At 50.6% G+C, this 13,366-nt stretch overlaps 1 long non-coding RNA gene across 1 annotated transcript in view; it reads left to right on the top strand.

The window, feature by feature from the left end:
• LOC149340488 (uncharacterized) overlaps positions 1-13,366 on the top strand; it is a 40,177-nt gene that overhangs the window by 19,877 nt on the left and 6,934 nt on the right. The window contains exon 2 of the long non-coding RNA XR_016283868.1: positions 10,211-10,342. This is a non-coding gene — a long non-coding RNA (uncharacterized LOC149340488). The remainder of the gene's footprint in view (positions 1-10,210; positions 10,343-13,366) is intronic.

A 13,366-nucleotide genomic window follows, 5' to 3' on the forward strand; every position in this document is an offset into this window, starting at 1 on the left:
GCGAAAAGACGAGGAAACATGCTTCAAACGTGGGGTGGCGAAGGCGAAGTATAATAGTCACGTGACGATACGGACGTTGCTCTTGAGATCAGCTTGTATATGGCCACACATAATTGCGCTTTTGAAAAATACTCGGAATAACACACACACAAACTCTGTTAACCATGTCAACTACCAATAGCCCAATTTGAAGCCCTCTTAACGTTCAGCTTGTATAGTTTTCGCTGCTGGTTATACAAGGTTTTCAGCTTATCAGCCATATTCAATCATTGGATCGTGAGTTAACGTGTGAGTCTGACTCGTCTTTTCTCGGTCTATGTTGGGTGCTGAAGACGCTCTACTCTCTCGTGTACAAGCACAGTGCGACCTTTGAGGGAACATGCTCCAGTATGTTGCGCTGCCATTCAAGAGCAGCGTTTTTCTGTCAGTGGCCCTAACGTTAGTAAATACGCACGTGGTAATCTGCGATAAGCATTAAACATCTTTGTATAAAACTGGTAGCTTTATTTTTTTTTTTTAGGGGGGTGGGGGTGGGGGGGGGGGGGTAATGTCCCAAGGCTACTCGGGCTATGAATTACGCCGTAGTGTAAGGCTGCGGACAATTTCGACCGCCTTGGGTTGTTTAGCGCGTGCACTGAGATCGCACTAGGGTGGCATCGAGGCACCCTAGATCGCACAGCACAGGGGCGCCATCTGCGTTTCGCCTCCGTCGAAATGCGACCGCTGCGGCCGGGATCGAACCCGCGTCTTTCGCGTCAGCAGCCGAGCACCATAACCACTGAGCCATCACGGCTGTGGAAAGACGCCTTCATTCTGACAGCGCCCTTCTAGAAGCTTGGGTGAACGGTGCAGCGATGTGGTGCGCAGAGCAAAGATTAGTTCCTCCTAAAGTTGTTAAAGCTCGCAAGACCGTGCATCGACCGTAGTGATAAGGCCGAACTAACTGTTACAAAGTGTCCGTGCGACTATCAGCTGCATGATTTTTTTTTTATTTTTGTGTGTGTTCCGCTGAAAGAAGAAGCTCCGCCCAGACGAACATAAGAAAGAGACACGGACAAGCGCTTGACCGCGTCTCTTGTGTTCGTCTATGTGGCGCTTCTTTCCGAAATAAAAAAAAATGGTAGTGGCGCCGTCACCGCGCACTTTCTAAAGTATTCTTGCAATCGAGGTTCAAATAAGAATTCAGGGCTACCACGCCAATGCGCGGTAGCAAGCGTATTAGACGTCGACAAATCGATGCAGTGGCCGAAGCTTCGAAAGCCGCTTCTAAGAATTTTTGTTTTCTTCTTTTAAATTCATGTTCGGGCATTTTTGACTGGTTTACGACCGCGCGATATATACGCAGCATTAACGCGAAGAACGAATCAGACAGGGAAGCAGAGCTCAAGGCGATAGCGCCCGCGCCCAAACGCTCGTCGCGATAATCGCGTCGCAGAGAGCCTGCGGCGAACTGTCCACCACCACTGTCTGCACTGCCGCTCCTAACTGTGCCAGCGCATGCGCGGAATAAATTAATGGACGCTCTTATTCTCTGCCAGCTCGCGCGCGCGGGCGCGGAAAGTTCGGGCAGTGACCAGAACGATCCGGACGGGCAAAGGGGGGGGGGGGGGGGGGGTGATGCTCTCTCCGCTCATTAGACGACCGCGGGGCGCGGAAAGCCCGTTTAGGTCACGTACTGCGTGTGAACGTGTAATTCCTTCGCTGGCGCGAGCGCCAGAGCGATGGAGAGATTTCTCGACTCGAGTTGACCCCTGTCGGCCGGGCCGGACACCGGCGACCCGTAGTAATACCGCGCGGTGGTGAGCCCAGGTCGCGGTCCCTCCACACACGTTGGTGGGTGCTCTGCGCAAAAATCTACGCCAACGCAAAAACGAAACGAAGGAGAAAAAAACAAGTCGGGTAACCGCAGCAACCCTGTTGGCGCGTGGTGATGGATGAGAGGAAATTGCAGACCATCCCGAAAGGGGAAGAGTGGGGGGAAGAAGGGATGAGCGAAGCTGAAAGCGGCCGCCGGTCAGAGGTGACTTGACTTGCTGCCATTCCTGCCCTTGCTGTCTTCGGGCTTTTCAGCTAGAGACCTTTCGCCACCTCTGCCGCAACACTCTTCTTCCCTCCCTATCCCCCGCCGCCCCGTTCCCTACTCTGTCGTCACTTCCGCCACTTCTGACTTCCGGTGTGTCGGTCGGCACGCCGTCGCGCTCGAGAGGGGCTTCCTCGAGCCAAGCCAAGCCAGGGCGGCCGCTTTCACGCTGCTTGTGGTACGCTGTTTACTTTGGACTCCTCTCCACCGGCGCCGCCGTCGCAGCCGCCACAGCACGAGTGATGGTCCGAGGGCTCTCGCGAGCTTCCCTTAGTGCAGTTCCGATCCCCCTTTTTTTTTCTCTTTCCTCTTCTCCTCTCGCTTTCTCTGACATGCTCTGTCAGGCTGCGGCGCTTTCTTTATTAAAGAACGTGTGTGTTCAAGCTTTGTATACCGTGCAGAGTGAAGGGGCGAAGCAGATGTAAAGAAGGAGGCGTCAAGAAACTCTCGCTCGTTGCCTTCTATCCTTGATGCGTGCCTTTTATTATAATGTAAATTCGCTTCTTCCCCCTACGCGAGCCCCTTTTTTGTACCTCCAACAACGCCTTCCGGCTTTCTCAACTTGTCTGTATATATCGGACTGCCCCCCACCCACTCCCCACACTCGCCTCTCTCTCTCTTTTCCTTTTTTTTTCTTTTCGGTTAAGGTTTTCAATGGTCGTCGTTGTTTCCACTCGGCAAACTTTTCTCGCTGAGCATATGAACGCTTTCGGAAGTTGCTCAAGTACGCTGGTGTCTAGAAAAGATATACCCCCGCATGAAAGAAAAAGAAAAAAAAGGGTGGGGGGTGGGGAATGAGACATTCAAGCTTGAGCGAAGAGAAAAGCTTGGACAGCTTCAAGCGTCTGGGAAGTACTTTATAATGAAAAAATAAGGCCCGCCCTTGTATAACTTGCGCCGAAACTGGGCAAACTTCGCCATCAATCCCTATCCAGTGCCTGTACTGCTGAGGCGCGGTTTCTTCAGCTGTATATATAGGGAGCAATACTCTTAGCACGTCTTTTGCGTCGCCAGAATACGACGCTCTTGTAAAGAAGAAAAAGAAAAAAGACTGAGGTAGAAGTTTCCCAATTAGTTTATGTTCCATGACCAAAAATGACCAGTTGAATCCAAACCTCATGGCACCTTGAAATAATAAACAGCTGCGGCCATTAAAAAAAGCTAGTCGACTCTTTGAACTTACCGCGCACTGCTCATTCCGTTCTCGTATGTATGCACATGTCGAAGCAGTACAGAAAGCAATGCATAATTGACATGTAGTCAAGAATTAATCGCGATGCATGAATCTGCACCCTACATTTTTTTCCTTCCGGAGTGGTATCTCTCTAGGCGCGTGATTTCTTAATGCATCCCGTGGTCCATTGACGGAGTACAACGAGCTTTATTTTCCAGTGAGAACTCAGTGCTTTCTTTCATACTGATTGCACTACGTCAACGAGTGAACCTTGGATGCGGCACACGGCCACTGACGGCATTCGAAGTTCACGAAACATCGCTCGAAAACGGAAACCAAGCTTGCCGCCGTTTTCCAGTCTCCTGATGTGGCACACAGAAGTCGTATAAGTAATATTCGTAAACAAGAACACAGAGCGGACGCCATGGCCTGGCGCCAGCTTCAGACGCACACTCTCCCAAACCTCTACTAGAAACACGTCTTCTTCCCCACGCCGTAACCTGGATGCCGCCCCACCCTCTCTCCACACCCTCTTCCACTCCCTAGGGGAATTCCCGAGCCCACGGGGAATTCGACCAACCACCCATCCTGGAACCCACTTCGTGCTCTGGGAATTTTCTGCGCGTCCTTCCCTGCGTTAGCATTACAAGCCCCGTCGGAGAAAAGAAGCGATGTCGTCTGTCATGAACGTTGCTAATTGTTCGAGGAAGCGTGACGTCACAATGACGTCATCAGACCACGCGACGAGCCGGCGTGACGTGGCAGCGAAGTCGCCAGACCGTGTTGCGAGTATATGTGACGTCATAGTGATGTCACCAGATCGGAAATGACGTCACCTGACCGAGAGGGACGTCACTTTCGGTAAAGGCTTGAACGCCTTCAAATTCTCTCCCGTTGCCAAGCCATAATGTAATTATGTGCCCCTGAGTTTTGAGCTTGCACCCGTGCCGCGGGCAATTTGCCTCCTTTTCACACCCGACAGTTGTATGCTGCGCAATCCGCCAGGGCGCGAAACGAGAGAGCACGCGTTTGTTCCTTAACGTCGCGACGCTTACAAATTAAAATCCCACAAAGCGGTTCTCTCAAACCGTGACCAAAGTGGTTAGTCGCACGGGTTTTCTATTCTTTGTTGTTGTTGATACTTTTTTTTTTTTTTAGCGGACGCCACACTCTCAGCTCAGACGTTTTCTGGCAACTCGCCAACACCATAATGCGCCAGCGACTGCCTCTCCAGGCAACGCGTCCCTTGGGCCTCGACAATCTGGAGCATTAGGGACTTCTGCGCGTTTCGAGTCTGCATATTTAGCGGAGTGGCGAATTCTCTGAACGAAAGTGACGCGGAACAATTCCTGCTGAGGGAAGAGTATTTCACCTACACCTTCCCACTGAGCATAACTAGAACATCATTCATTTCTTCGTACAAAAAGTGTCTGTTTCTCTACTGCCGTTCACATCTGAGCGATGTAAAACGGGAACCTTAGGGAAGCAACAAGTTTATGACCAGCCATAAATAACCTCGCTAAACGTAATGCTATTCATCCCGCACATATCGGCACACAAATGTGTACCAGCAACTAGCACGGGCTTGTGCTTTGATGTGTAATCCGAGAACAAAGTGACGCGGAACAAGTCCTGCTGAGGGAAGCGTATTTTACCTATACCTTCCCGCTGAGCATAACAACTAGAACATCATTCATTTCTTCGTACAAAAAGTGTCTGTTTCTCTACTGCCGTTCACATCTGAGCGATGTAAAACGGGAACCTTAGGGAAGCAACAAGTTTATGACCAGCCATAAATAACCTCGCTAAAAGTAATGCTATTCATCCCGCACATATCGGCACACAAATCTGTACCAGCAACTAGCACGGGCTTGTGCTTTGATGTGTAATCCGAGAACAAAGTGACGCGGAACAAGTCCTGCTGAGGGAAGCGTATTTTACCTATACCTTCCCGCTGAGCATAACAACTAGAACATCATTCATTTCTTCGTACAAAAAGTGTCTGTTTCTCTACTGCCGTTCACATCTGAGCGATGTAAAAAGGGAACCTTAGGGAAGCAACAAGTTTATGACCAGCCATAAATAACCTCGCTAAACGTAATGCTATTCATCCCGCACATATCGGCACACAAATGTGTACCAGCAACTAGCACGGGCTTGTGCTTTGATGTGTAATCCGAGAACAAAGTGACGCGGAACAAGTCCTGCTGAGGGAAGCGTATTTTACCTATACCTTCCCGCTGAGCATAACAACTAGAACATCATTCATTTCTTCGTACAAAAAGTGTCTGTTTCTCTACTGCCGTTCACATCTGAGCGATGTAAAACGGGAACCTTAGGGAAGCAACAAGTTTATGACCAGCCATAAATAACCTCGCTAAAAGTAATGCTATTCATCCCGCACATATCGGCACACAAATGTGTACCAGCAACTAGCACGGGCTTGTGCTTTGATGTGTAATCCGAGAACAATCCGAGGATTGCCAGCAGATTATACAAGCTCACAGCTCAGTCATTAATCACTCCAACTTCCGGGCGCTTGCTCGGTCCCACGCACCCATCCACTAATCTTGTTTCACTCACTGGCTGCCTCGCTCGTACGATGAAACATATAAATAAAAAAAGGGCGAATTATTTGAAGAAGAGGGAAAGATGCACTCTGACGCTTATCATTTCATTTCATCCTCATCACTGGGTTGCCTGAACCCTGGGAGCAGCTTGCCGCAACCGCTTGCAATGGCATAACCGCTTCGGCGGCCGAACCTCGGTTCCGGCGCGAGCAGACCAGCGCGCTCGCCCCTGCTCTAAACCAGGACCAGTGCCGTGGCGGCCGGGAGACGAGACAGCGCCGAGGCGGCGAGGCTCCAGTGCGCAGCTCCTTGCCTCATCCCATCTTGCGCGCCGAGGGGAGTCAGCAGCCGCTGCACATTTTACTGCGCTAAGCTCGAGCCATAAAGTGGCGCTGCTGGGCTTCAGTGCCGGCCGTTCCCCTGGCAGTCTCGGAGCCGCCGCGGCGCCTCATTTGCATAACGTTCGCTCGCTGCGCTCCCCTCCAGCGCCCTCCTCCGGCGTGGATGCTTCCAAGTTTCGCCCTTTCCAGCGTTGCACTCTTTCCTACATAGACCTACCTAATGTGTGCCTTCGCTGGAATGCTCCGCTCCTTCTCCTGACTTCTTAATCACCCCGAAGGAGAGAAGAGGCTTTTCGGAAAGACGCGTGCGATGGATGAGTGGCAGCGCGGCTTCTGCGTGTAGAGGGGGCTGCTTTTACGAGGCCCCGTGCGTTCGACCTGCTCGCGGTAGGCGTTACGTGGTTCGCTGACCATCAGTCTTTGATCCTCAAAGCGCCTATCGTTCATTTTCGAGTTGCGCTGTCAAAGCTCGCAGCTCGAATGCAAGGGCTTCTACAGTATATTGCTCATAGCACTTATAGTAAGAACGTAGCTCCTAAGCATTCCCTAGCGTGCCGTTCCAGGGCAGCCCAAGCTGCTATGTCCAGCCAGCGTGCTTCATTGCCTTGAATTACAATCGGGAGTGCTAAGAATTCTTCAGAGAGTGTGGAATCCGCGTGATGACCCGAGTAAATAAAGTCAATGTGCAGCACTTTTTATTCCCGAAGAAAGAGCGCATTGCCACCACAGGTATAACCCCCACAAAAAGATTTTAAACGAGCCGTTTATGGTTACAGCAGTACGAAAGACGCGGTAATAAAGACGCGCAGTATACCTATGCATGTTCGCACCGTTGCCTGCAAACAGAACCGAAGGGCAGCGTTGCTCACGACCACACCTCATAAGTTCACGTCGTTCCTGAAAAAAAAAAAGGAATATGAACGCAACAGATCTTCCCCACCACTTCCTAGCTCTCAAATGTCACTCTATATTACAACGTCGTGGGCGAACGCAAAAAGAAAGTAATAGGGTAAAGGATAAGCGGTGACTTGGGATTATGGTCCTCTTTGTGCCACTGCTTCCCTCTTTGCAGCCACAGCCCCCTTTTCCTTTTTGTTTAATGATTCACTGCTTTATCCTCTCTTCTTTGCCCCATTCCTCACTGCCACTTTCGTCAATTTTTCGACCTCTCCCATTTCCCGCCCCACTCCCGTTCCTAGGGAATTAGGGTGGCCCGCGCTAGCCTTCCCAGCACTTCCCGTTATTCCCCTCTCTTTCCGTTCTTTCATTTTCTCCCTCCTTATTTCCCTTCAGCCATCTTCTTACTTCCTGTCCTTCAGCAGCATCGAAGCCAATTCGCATGTCGTCATTGGCCAAGTGAGAAACAGTCGTAAAAGCGTGAATAAAAAGAAAGCCTGCGCCATACCCGCCAAGATACCCGGGGTAAAAAAAAAAACAACAGTAGCGGCGGGGGAAAGAGAACCTAAAACCGAGGACGGAAGAAAATAAACCAGGAGGGAACCGCTCGAAGCTTTCTTCCCCTCATCGAGCCCTTTATCTCCAACCTCTGCCATTTCTCCACTTTGGAGGCCCATTTTTATCGCCCGCTGCTCGACGAAACAAGGAGGCGTAAAGGAAGCCACCAGACAGGGGGAAAAAACCGTCAAAGCGGAGGAAAGCGTTGATGAAAACAAAAGAGCGGATCGGCAGGCCGACCAACCATGGTGAGGAATGAAGGGGGAGGGGGGATGTGGGGAACTTGGGGAGTGGTGGCCGGGCGGGAGGGAGCCGCACAGGGAAAGGCTATGCTAGCTTTCCCCATAAAAGGAGGCGCGAGCTCGGGGCCATACGAGCCAGGGCAGCAGCCGGGCTATGACTTCGGTTCGCGAGCGCGAAGACGACGTCAGGCCGGGTAGAAGGGAGACGGTGGGGAATAGGAAAATGTGGGGAGGGAAGGAGGGCGACGGGAGCGCCTTTCCCGCCCGCCTGTCCTTTTAGCAGGAGAAGCGCGCGCGCGCGCGGCGCTAATCAAATAATTTGTTCGGGTATATATAGACGCGCAGCAGCACTTCTTTCCTCTTGCGCCTTTCGCGCCCGCCCGTCCTCCCGAGGTTTCGTCACCGTGCCTGCGCTCCCTTCTGAGAAGAGGGAACATAGGGAAAGGAGATGGGGAAAACGGTAGTGCGGCGGCAGGCCGTAGCTCCTAATGGGTGAAGTCCCTCCTTTTGTTTCTCTCTCCTTCCTTTCATCGTTTCCCCGTTTTTATTTACACTTTTTTTCGGGTATATGGGGGGAAGGGGGGAGAGCTTCCGGCGTTTTAAGAACTGCGATGGAAGCGCGAGGGGAAGGGTCTTCTGGAGTAGAGGAAATGGTGGGGGGGGTAGGGAGGGTGAGAATGCGACAAATCTGCTAGAAAGATAAAAGACGTCGTTGAATGAAGGATGCACACACCGAAGGCAAGAGCCACAAAGCGGCGAAACGATCAATAAGGAGGCGCCATCTCTCGGTCGTTAATCGTACTGCGGCGTAAATATTGGATCGCTCCGCAGACCACCACCGCGCGCACAGCGCAATCGAGCATGAGCCGTTAGAGGCGGCAGCCCCACTCGATGGGGCCCTAACGGGCCGGGTAGGCGGACAGGGAGTGGAAAGGAGGGGGGAAAGCTGGGTGGTTTCAGTTCCATGCGTGCGTTTCGTGCGTTTTACTTCGGTGGTTTTACTTCGGAGTCACTTGTGTCCTTGTGGTTTTTTAGTGCTTTCGCACTGTCCACCTAATACTAAAGCTTGCGAAAGCCGTGGCTAAACAGGGACCTCGACCAAGGAGCATTTGAGTGTATGTCGAGACACAATGATGTCCTGGCTTGATTGTGTAAGTCATCTCGAAATGCAGCACATTTCCCTGCGATCTATAGCCGTATTCTCTCACGTGTGGGGTCGCTGCATTCGCTTTGCATTTGAAGTCTTAAATTCTAGATAGCGTCATACGATGCTTCTAACGCGTTACGTAAAAGAATCATTCGACGCACTTCAGTTGTGTTGAATCGCTTTCCGCCCAGCGCTGTAACTATTCTTGATTTTATTGTGTTTTGGTGTCCCTTGTCTTAATTTGCTTCCATTGATGGTTCTCAGCTTGGTGATTAAGTTGCACGCCATTTATATTATCCCATACCTCTGCAAAACTCTTGCGAGTCAGGGATTATAAAACGAAATGAAATGATGTTCAGCACGGCGACATCTGTAGCTTACTCCCTTTACCGCGTTGAAAGAGTTGTAAATAACATTGGCAGGTTTCTATGCTCAGGATTTTTAACTGCGTGAACTTCATAGTTTCTCGTGTACAACTTGATACTCCGCATAAATTATCTGCAAAGCTGAGAGCGTTGCACAAATTTAAACTACAAGCCTGGGCTCAGAGTGCCACAGATTTCTTTTTTTTTCATGCAAAAAAAAAACGTGAAGAAGACGCTACTTTGAAAACAGTCGCCGTCGTAGTTTGCGAAGCTTGTCTTCACCGCTGTTTCCGTGTCCTGTAATATCCTCGGTTATTTTCCGACTGCGAGCACTCTTTGATGCAATATCTAAACAAAGTATCAACACTGCGAAGCGCTACATTTATAAGAATGGAGAGCAATAGAAGGACAAAATCAGTCCCTAGAAATGGATGGTTGTGAAGTGTAGGTAAAAAATACAAGACGCGCCAAAGGCCCAGAATCAGTTTCGGAAGCAAACGCGCTGCAATTCTGGAACCGATATTAAAGGGTGAGCATCGTCGTAGGGAAAACAGGGTAACCACGATAAGAGACCGTGGGGCAAATGTGGCCAGACAAGCCTGGCAGTGGCAGCAACGGCAAGGCGTTACCATATTTTCCATAGGGCTGTCCGACTGTACTAAAGCTTTCTATTATATCTGCTTAGTGGTTAAAAACGTAGTCTCCCGCAGGTCAACGTGATTTGATATTCAATGGACACGTGCTGACAGCATGAGCTGCACTGATCGCCATGTTATGCCGATGCACGCCACCAACACTCACTACCGTCTTCTTCTCCATCCTTTTTCCTTTTGCAGCTGCCGGGCGTGGAAGGTGTCGGGGACCTGGAAGCTGCAGTGCGGATCCTGCTGCGTTTAGCTTTCACGGATGAATAGATTTCTGCCAGCAGGGGCCGACCAGGGAGGACTGTGCCAAGCTCGGGTTTCAAGGTAATTTTCAGACTCTTATGGTATAGCCTTTTCGCCACTTAAGTAACAGCTGGCAGGGAATTCGCCAGTGAGCTTCACGAAAAGGAGGCGAAAGCCACGCATCTCGTTTTAATACCTCAGACTAGTTGTTATATTATGGGGAGAGCTTAAGAACGCACAGTGCTAAACACCAGGCAGGGAACAACATGCTCTAACTCGCAACTAAGCCTAATTTCAATTGACACAGAATGTATACACTTTCCAAGCCGCTAACGCGACACAAACAAAAGATAACTACTCTTAATGCGTAAAATTAGAACAAGAACGTGAAAGACCCAGTAGCTCTTCGTACCCGTACATAACTTGGTGCCTTATTGTTAAACACTCGTAATCATTGCTGTTATCCACTAATTAGCGTATCGACAATCCGAACGTGTAGTACTTCTAAAGTGAAAAGAACAGTATTTACCTTCAGGAAGTTTTGTTACGTGTGTTGCGTGTTACGAATTATGGACGAAACATAGATAAAGTAGAGCCCGAACGCACCACTGCCATTTATAGTAGTCAAGGCCTTAAGCTATTGTATGGTCACTAATTGAGATGCCGCCGCGGTGGCTCAGTGGTTATGGTGCTCGGCTGCTGACCAGAAAGACGCGGGTTCGATCCCGGCCGCAGTGGTTGAATTTCTTTGGAGGAGAAATTCTAGAGGCCCGTGTACTGTGCAATGTCAGTGCACGTTAAAAAACCACAGGTGGTAGAAATTTCCGTAGCCCTCCACGACGGCGTCTCTCATAGCCTTAGTCGCTTTGGGACGTTAAACCTCATAAACCAACCAACTAGTTGAGATGAACAGTAATGACACTTATTATCCAGGCATTTGTGTCCTGGTCGCGGTACGTCCCTTGAAAGTGCGAATTTGGAGTATAATGCATGAAAGGGAGTGTAGTCAAGCTGATGATGATGATAGTGGTGATGAATGCTTAGCCGGCTACGATCCCTGCGGCAAAAGTTGTAAGGTCTAAAGTTGTCTTAAGCCAAGCAGCAACTCGAGTTTGTCTGTAATTATGAAATTGTCATTGGAAGGTTGACATTAAGCAGCCCGCGCAATCACGTGCAGTCAACAGCAAAAGTGTACAGGACGTGTGTGCTAGGGAACAAATTTCTTGTAGCGCTACCTCGCGTCCCAGTCGCCTAGCACTGATACCAGCGGATGGATCATACACGTTCCGTCATACATGTAGGCTTTTCAGTCGGTTGGCCCGTGTTACTGCACCGGATGGATTTTTTTTTCCGCAGGCTCGCACCTTACAAACTTTCGCTGTCAGCTGTACTGTACCTGTCATCAGCAAGACGTATTCGTTATGCTGTTGACAGCGCCACACCCTCAAGGTCAGCAGTCCTCTCTCGCAACGCGCGCACAGCGTGATTTAGGTCGCACATTACAAACCCAACAAAATCAATTTTCTTTTATGCGAAGCATATTACTAGAGCTACACTACAGCCCGTCGAGCGCGGCGGTGGAGCTACCATTGACCTTTAGCGTGACCACGTGACACCACGTGGCAACATGACGTCACAGCAGAGGAGAGATGGGCTGCCGGCTCGCGCGGTCGGCCGCGGCGGTGGAGGCTCCACATCAGAGGCGCGGCGGCTGACCACGTGACAACATGACGTCACAGCAGAGGAGAGATGGGCTGCCGGCTCGCGCGGTCGGCCGCGGCGGTGGAGGCTCCACATCAGAGGCGAGGCGGCTGACCACGTGGCAACATGACGTCACAGCAGAGGAGAGATGGGCTGCCGGCTCGCGCGGTCGGCCGCGGCGGTGGAGGCTCCACATCAGAGGCGCTGCAGCTGACCACGTGACGCTACAGCAGCGGTATAAAGCTGAGCTTGCCTCGCTCTCCGGGCACTTACGAGGCGGCCAGGTGTTGGGATGCCGCCTAGAAGCAGGGCTGATTTGAACGAGAAGCGAAAGCTTCAGCGTGCCACAGAGACCGATGAAGAGCGGGATGAACGTCTGGCTAAGCGGCGTGCTCAATATGCGGCTCGGCGACAACGTTCTACAACAACTGAAGAACAAAGCGAGGAACTTGTCAGCAATGCTTCCACTAGTGCTGCCACCGAGTCCGTCAGTAGTTCTACAAGTTCGGAACGCTGGAATGCTACGAAATGGAATAGGCGTGCCCGGGAAACTTCTGAAGAGCGACGGCAGCGACTCGAGAAAGAACGACCGATATTACCAAGCCTAGCCATAAATATGCTTCGCATCTGACTAGGCTTAACCTTAGCTAAGCCTCAGCCATTTTTCATTGGAAGCTGACAATTGCAATGCAAACTGTCTGGACTGTCCAGTAAGCTCCTTTCTTTGCTGCATAGATTCGTAGAAGGCTGGGAGGGATTAAAACAAATCTCGGTGACTGGATAACTGCATTAGGTCTAAACTACACTGCAGAATATAGCAATAATAAAAAGGTTCAGTAGATAGACGTTGCATGGCAAAGTAATCAACAACCCTGCATGCACCGTCTGGCGAGCTCGATTTGGCCGAGGAAGGAAAAGCGCATGCCTCAAACAGAAAGAAAAGGAAAGAGCCCGTGGACATTCTCCGATAGAGCAACGGCCGACTTTTCTGAACAATTAAACTTTAGAAAAGAGAAGCGACTCCGTGTCCTGTTCTTCGCGTGCGCTTCGCAAGTCGTTCTCCAAAAAGAAAAAGAAGAGGAAATAAATAAACATGCCCTCAAAATACCAATAACCAAGAAACCCGAACGTTCTGCAAGAATTACAAAAAAAGAAAAAAAAACAGGATTCTAAGCTTCGTAGGCGGGCGACCAGTGGCCAAGCGGAGCCCGTTAAGAAGCCGGTCTCTCGCCGCTCGAGAGAGAACCAGCCGACCACGAGGAAAACCGCCGTCTGCCTCGCTTCAAAATATACTGCGCTGCTCTTCGTTCGCCGCGACGTTAAGCTTATTGCCTCGGCGGACACAGCCGAAGGGATAATCCTGTCCAGACTTCCTTCCTGGCTCGGCGTAGATTAAATAAGGGA

Source organism: Amblyomma mixtum, chromosome 6, assembly GCF_055824585.1.
Source record: "Amblyomma mixtum isolate Tamu chromosome 6, ASM5582458v1, whole genome shotgun sequence".
Taxonomy (NCBI): Eukaryota; Metazoa; Arthropoda; class Arachnida; order Ixodida; family Ixodidae; genus Amblyomma; species Amblyomma mixtum.